Source organism: Macaca thibetana, chromosome 11 (assembly GCF_024542745.1).
Source record: "Macaca thibetana thibetana isolate TM-01 chromosome 11, ASM2454274v1, whole genome shotgun sequence".
NCBI classification, from domain to species: domain Eukaryota; kingdom Metazoa; phylum Chordata; class Mammalia; order Primates; family Cercopithecidae; genus Macaca; species Macaca thibetana.
The window spans coordinates 10,040,986-10,048,975 of NC_065588.1; positions in this window are offsets into that span (position 1 = coordinate 10,040,986).

Below are 7,990 nucleotides of genomic sequence, written 5' to 3' on the forward strand. Positions count from 1 at the left end.
ACTAAAATGCTGTAAGCATAAAATGACTATTTGAAGGAATATGCCATGTGGCTTGTTTTTAGTGTGATGCCATAGTTTATTCCCCTTTTATCAAACATATTTAATCTAACTACTTTAGTTTTCTAAATGAAATTCTATATAAAGTTTACTTTTCCCCTCATTTTGAAACCCGCTCAATTTCCTCATAGAATTGATATTGATGACTTTTTGGAATAAACATAGAAATTGACCTTCCTGGTCCTCAAAAGTGAAACTCACACTTGTCTTACCTGAGATCCTTCCTCGGGAAACTGACCCTCAAGTGAGGAACAGAAAATCATCAGATCACCACATCCAATCATATGCCAGACCCCTCATCCATTGGTTTCTTACTTCTTCCTACTATTTTTTCCTGCCTTCCCTGGTATGTAAACCCCAATTTTAGTTTGTTAAGGAGACAGGTTTGAAACTTTACCTCCCATTCTCCTTGACTACAGCACCCAATTGCCTTCTTTCCTGGCAAAACTCATGTCAGTGATTGGCTTTCTGTGTGGTGAGCAGCAGCACCTAGACCAAACCCCTGGCATGTTGGTAAGAACTTATTTAAAAGATTTCATAATAAATGCAACAGCTACGTCCACTATTTATTTTGCAAAAATGATGACTCAGAAATTTTAAAGAAGCAAAAACCTTTTATAACCCTTTACAAATTTACACCATCCTCAGCAAAATTCCCTATGACCATCAATAGAAGGCTCTGTCTCTTTTATCTCAAGTCCCACCAAAAACCTTTGATAAACTTAGAGGTGGGACCCAAATATGAACTCACAACCTTTTTAGTAGATTCAGGAGCACCCAGTTCCTCTGTGTGTTTCCCTCCATCTGATATCACTTGCTCCTCAGAACTTTCTGTCTCAGGGTAAAGGGAGAAGGATTTAAAGTAAAAATCTTAGAAGAAACAGAAGTCAGTATAAAAACTGATCAACTCACATAAAGCTTCTTTTAATACCTGAAGCAGAAATTAACCTATTAGGAAGGGACTTAATGCTAGAACTAGGCATCATGTTCTAGAACTCTGGGCCAACATGTAGGCCACCAGCTTACATGTTGGCCCGGAGGGATTCCTCACCTCACTAAACCTATTTACCACTGTGGATGAAAGATACATCCATCCTGATGTCTGGTCAAGAGAAGAAAATCAAGGAAGACCTCAAGTCCTTCCAAAACACAGAAAGCTAAAAACGGCTGGGGAAGCAGTAAGAAGAAAACAATATCCCATTCCCCTAGAAGGCAGAATAGGCTTGAAGCCCATAATCTAAAATGTCATTCCAGATGGGCTTCTTGAACCCTGCATGTCCCCTTTTAACACCCAAATACTGCCTGTAAAGAAATTAGACAGGTCATACCAACTAGCACAAGACCTCGTAGCTATCAACCAGTTAGTCCAAACTACTTATCCTGTTGTCCCTAACCCTTACACCATCCTCAGCAAAATCCCCTGTGACCATCAATGGTTTACAGTCACAGACTTAAAAGCTGCCTTTTGGGCCTGTCCCTTGGCTGAGGACAGTTGGCACATATTTGCTTTCGAATGGGAAGATCCTTATTCTGGATAGAAACAACAGTAGTGATGGACAGTTTTGCCCCAAGGGTTCACAGATTCCCCTAACCTTTTTGACCAAATTTTAGAACAAGTTTCAGAATAAATTCATACCCCAAAACAAATATGTCTGCTTCAATATGTACATGATCTTCTCATATCTGGTGAAAATGCAGAGAAAGTAGCTGCCTTCTCTACACACCTTCTTAACCATTTACAAGGGGAAGGATTATGAGTTTCAAAAGGAAAACTCAAGTTTGTAGAGCTTGAAGTTACATAGTAAGGACACTTAATAAGTAAAGGCAAATGAAGGATGGGACCCGAACAAGTAGAAGGAATCAGATCCTTACCTTTGCCTCAAACTAAGCAGAAGCAGAAAATTTTTAAGATTAGTTGGATATTGCCGCTTATGGATTCACTCATATGCTCTAAAAACTAAACTTTTATACAGAAAATTTACCCAGTGGAAACCTGATCATATTCTGTGGACTCCTGAAGAAATTCATCAAATTGAAGTATTAAAACATATGCTTATAACGGCCCCTGTTCTAGCCTTACCATCCCTAGAAAAACCATTCCACCTTTTTGTTAACGTTAATAATGGGGTGGCTTTAGGGGTACTTACCCAGGAACACAGAAGCCACAGGGGAGGAAGACAAGGAGTTAAATGAAAAACAAGCACTTCAGAGGAAATACAGCCTGTTTGGCTACCTGATCTGCAAGGTTATTTTTCTGACTTTCAAAGGAAAAGCCTTTTTGGTGTCCTGGAACATGGAAAATCGCTATCTCTTTGGGTAACTGGAGAGTATTTAACACTTCGGTGATTAACTCTTTGCGGATGAGATCTTGGCCTTTGCTGTTAATAAGACCTTGTTCAGTCCAAATCTTCCCGAAGGTATAAGCTACCTCAAATGCATACTTAGAATCGGTATAAATTGTCCCTTCCTGGTTTTGCAAGCATTTTAAAGCCTGGCTTAATGCAAACAGTTCACAAGTTTGGGCAGACCAATTATTAGCCAGTCTTCCTGACCCTATTTCTACTAAAGCTTCTCAATCTATTATTGAATATCCATTATGTCTTTTCCCCTCAATTACCTGGGAGGAGCCATCTATAAATAAATGCCACCCCGTTTTGAAAGGGGTGTTTCCTAAATCTGGTCTGACTTTTGTGTGGTAGTTAATTAAATCTAAATATATGTGATCTATTTTTAGGTTTGGATACCCTGTTAAGAAACCTGCTGGGTTGAGTGAGTTATCAGTGGTTAGTGTTAAATCATTTCTTTCTAATAGAATAGTTTCGTATTTTAAGATGCTTGAGTCAGTGAGCTACCTCCCTGCCTTTTGGTTTAAGATAGTTGTAACTTGACCCAGTTGTAATTTTAGACCCAGTACATAGTTGTAATTTAGATAGTTGTAATTTTAGGCCGGGCGCGGTGGCTCAAGCCTGTAATCCCAGCACTTTGGGAGGCCGAGACAGGCGGATCACGAGGTCAGGAGATCGAGACCATCCTGGCGAACACGGTGAAACCCCGCCTCTACTAAAAAATACAAAAAACTAGCCGGGCGAGGCGGCGGGCGCCTGTAGTCCCAGCTACTCGGGAGGCTGAGGCAGGAGAATGGCATAAACCCGGGGGGCGGAGCTTGCAGTGAGCTGAGATCCGGCCACTGCACTCCAGCCCAGGCGACAGAGCCAGACTCCGTCTCAAAAAAAAAAAAAAAAAAAAAAAAAAAGATAGTTGTAATTTTAGACCCAGTACATGTGGGTCTGTACTGAACAAAGGAGAGTAAAGGTTTTTATTCCTAACACAGTCCCTGCTTCTGTGTCATTCCCTATTGGCTGGAGTCAGACCACACAACCCAAACTAGTCCCGATTGGCTAAACACTTAAACCTTCTATGTCAGGCAGATGTGTGATGGGGGAGAAGGAGGGAAGGGAAGAGGGCTGCTTGTGGATGGGAGAAAGCTAACCTTTTTCTGAATAAGGAGGGAAGGGAAGAGGGCTGCTTGTGGATGGGAGAAAGCTAACCTTTTTCTGAATAAGGAAAGGAATGTAGAATGAGGCTGAGACATGTCTAGGCATGTCAGGGCACAGCAATAGCAGGAGGACTGTTTGCAGGCTAGAAACAAGGAAGTACAAGAAGGTTGGGCCTCTGAACAAAGAACAAGGGCATTACACAATTAAACCTTTTGAAGAGGAATTTATAATCTCTGGCATTAATTAATGGTGTAGTTAGTTCCATATATTGCCAGACCTTACCAATTGTGAAGCCAGCAAGTCCAAGAATTCTCAAAACCCCAAAAGTAGTTTATAACCTTAAAACTTTTAGCAAATCTTAACTCCAACCTGCATAATTTAGCTCACCTATTTACTTCTTAGTGACACCTGCATTTTACTGGTAATTTTTAAGGCTGTTTTTATTTCACAAAGTTTAAAGTCATGTGAACTGAAAGTACCACAGATTTTATCTTCCCCTTTAAAAATTACTTGATCCAAGCACTTATCTTTAGGACAAATTAATTAAAGCTCTTTTTACACACATCACACACAGTATACACACAGATAGGCAGAAGGAAACCCAGTCCCTGGGTGAGTTCTTTTAAGAGACAGGGCTAGGAGAGCATGTAGATATCTAACCTGATAGGGCTCATCACCTAAGGCAGGGCTTCTGAATAAAGCCTTTGTAATGCAATGGGGAGCCTAGCAAGAAGACAGGAGGCAGATGAGAACAGAGGTAGCTTTTATTGAGCTCACGGGAGAGGTTCACCGGTCCCCTAGGAGGAGGGCCGGGGAAGTTATGCTGGGGGCGGGTATGGGGGCCTTTTATAGGGCGAGGTAGGCGGGGTTTGTAGGTTTCCGTTTTCCTGGGTTAGGTTTGGATTTCTGAGGAATGACGTGTCCAGGAGTTTGCGCAGAGCGGGGGGTGTTTGGGGGGCATGGGTTTTTTTCACGCGCTGAGAGTCTTAGCAGGAATTGAAGGGTGGGAAGTCCTAACAAAGGGCCTGCCATGCCCGGCGATACCACCGTGTTGGGTCTAGATTCCTGCCTAACAGCCTTGTCATGCAAGGCTGGCCATGCCCCCAGTATGTAAAGCAAGAAGGAGGCCTGCAGCACAAACCATACAGACATGCAAAGCACACCAGATTGGCTATAGTCCAAGACTAGCCCCACAACTCCTTTTTCACAACAGAAACTTTAGAGAGTACAGTTATAGTTGGGGGGCCTGACCTTGTAAAAGTGTCCTCTAAAAGGAAAAAAAAAAAATTTAAAGGTTAACTGCTGATGGGGTAGAGAAGGGGATAAAACAAAATCGGTTTAAAATGCCTGGGGAAAAACCTCTTATTCTTATGAAAGTGGATGTTTCACTAGGTGAAAAGTTTAATTTTCATCCAATAAAGCTGAAGCCCTTGCGTGGGAAAGGAGAAGGCCACGGTGGCTTGTGGCTAGGAGCCAGCCGGCTGGCTGTGCGGGACCCTTAGGCCATGAGTCCCACCCCTGCATGGAGGGGAGGCAGAGTGAGGAGACCCCACTTGCCTGTCCCTCTTAAAATAGAAAGAAAAGGCCCTTTCCCCTGACCCTTAGAGTGACAGGGTTTGGAGGCATGTTTTCCCCACCCTTAGAAGTTGGAGGATGAAAATCCTTAGGAGCAACCATGAGAGGTTTTGAGTCCCCATTTTATTCACCTCTTCTTGAGCCCCCATATTGTGTGCCAAAATTGTTGCAGGACTCTTCGTTAGTTCAGCTAAAGACCGTGTTCTTATCCCACCCATGTCCATAAAAATTTAGGCCCACAGATGGTTTAGAGGATGAGTTTTATTGGGTGAAATCAGGGTTTTATTGGGTGAAAAGCAAAAAAAAAAAAAAAAAAAAAAAGGGGAAAACAAGATCCTCCACAAAGTCAGAGTCCTCTGCTAGAGCACTTCCTGTCGACCATTCAAATCTCAGGTTCCACACAGGAAGAGGAAGGTCCAGGCTCCTCTTTGATGCAAAAGTTGTGAACTTCCCAAGGCTCCACCTCAGTGGGCAGACTGGTGGGAGTTTCTCCAGGGAACTACTTCCCACCTGCCTGTCTCATTTTCACACTGTAATCAAGATACTTTTTTTTTTTTTTGTCTAGCTTTTCTTACTATCTATTCATCTATACTCACATTTGTACTTGTTCTGAAAGATCACAGTTACCCAGGCAGGTAATTAAATCTGCACTAATGCAACAAGGCAGCTTTGATACAACCTTTTGAATGCCCTACAGAATTTCAATTTTATGAAGCATCCAACGATGTGCCCCAAATTCATTTTCTTTCCTTTTTCTTACTTGGGAGATTGCATTTTTTTTCACTAATCTATTATTTGTTCACTTTGATATTTATTACCCTAGTCTATATAGTATGTTATAATTTTTATGTATAACTCTTATAATTTATCAGTGTTTATTATTTGTAGATGCTATGTTCTGAGTATTTGGGTCCTCCTAAAACTCATAAGTTGAAAGCTAATCACCAATGTGAAGGTATTACGGGATGGAGCCATTCATCAGGAGGTGATTAGTTCATGAGGATGGAGCCATAGTGTATGCGATTGTGCCCTTATAAAAGGCTCCAGAGAACTGCCTCGTCTCTTCAACCATGGGAGCGCACAGCAAGAAGCTTCCATCTATAAACTGGAAAATGGGCCCTCACCAGACACTAAATCCATTGATGCTTGAACTTCCAGCCTCCAGAACTGTTGAAACTGGCTTAATTGCCCCATGTAAGATGTTTTTGATAAATATAGAAATTGCCCCTCCCAGTCTTAAAGGTTGAAACTATATTTATCTTATCTTAAAGGTTGAGTTCCTTCCTCAGGAAATTGACCCTCAGGCTTACCATATAGTATCAAGGAATTGAAACTTCTCTTCCTTACCTCTTCTTAATTCCTGTTTTCCTAAGCAACCTCTTACTTCCTATGGCCAATTCCTCTTCTTTACTCCTCCCTAATTCCTGTTTTCCTGCATGTAGTTATTCTTTCCCCAGTATATAAATCCCCAGTTTTAGTCATCTGGGAATCCGGATTTGAGACTGATCTGTTCTCCTCAGCTGGAGAACCCTAATTAAGCTTTCTTCCCTGCCAATACTTGTCTCACAGAAGCCAAAGTGATTGGCTTTCTGTGTAGCAAGCTCTGGGACCTAGAACAGACCTCTGTCATTTCGGTAACACTGTAAGAAATAAATTTCTCTTGTTTATAAGTCACCCAGTCTAAGGCATTTTGTTATAGCAGGCTAAACGGTCTAGGACAATAAAATCAGTGTTCTTTTTGAGGTGGGTATTTCCTTGTCCTAAAGACATTGTTGAAGTAAATGTTCATTTGTATGCGATTCTCTTGCAACATTTCTTTACGTCAAAGTCACGGTAGTTAGTATTTTTTAATATTTACATGTATAGAACACATACTTCTTTTAACTTCTTTTTTTTTATTATACTTTAAGTTCTAGGGTACATGTGCACAACGTGCAGGTTTGCTACATATATATACATGTGCCATGTTGGTGTGCTGCACCCATTAACTCATCATTTACATTAGGTATATCTCCTAATGCTATCCCTCCCTACTACCCCCTCCCCACAATAGGACCCGGTGTGTGATGCTCTCCTTCCTGTGTCCAAGTGATCTCATTGTTCAATTCCCGCCTATGAGTGAGAACATGCGGTATTTGGTTTTCTGTTCTTGCGATAGTTTGCTGAGAATGATGGTTTCTAGCTGCATCCATTCCCTACAAAGGACATGAACTCATCCTTTTTTATGGCTGCATAGTATTCCATGGTGTATATGTGCCACATTTTCTTAATCCAGTCTGTCACTGATGGACATTTGGGTTGATTCCAAGTATTTGCTGTTGTGAATAGTGCCGCAATAAACATACATGTGCATGTGTCTTTATAGCAGCATGATTTATAATCCTTTGGGTATATCCCCAGTAATGGAATGGCTGGGTCAAATGGTATTTCTAGTTCTAGATCCTTGAGGAATCGCCACACTGTTTTCCACAATGGTTGAACTGGTTTACAGTCCCACCAACAGTGTAAAAGTGTTCCTAAGCTGTACTTCTTGGCTGGCCTATCAATATAGATCACTTTAATTTGACTTATTAAAACCATCATTGTAGCCACAGGTCACCTAATTGTTTATTGTTATTTTATTTGCTCTGAATTCTTAGTAGAATCAGGATTTTTCTGATTTTTGCACATATTGGAGCAGATATGTATCTTGAATTTATAAAGTTCTGTCTATAATCCTTCATGTATTCAGTCACGTTTGGTTCTTTTATTACTCACAAGGTTCTGTATTCTATAATAGAGTGAGTGAGAAAACCACTTTTGCATAGTGAGCTCTTCTTTCAATCTTGAAGTGTGATAGTCATTTTCAAGTTTTTTCTGCT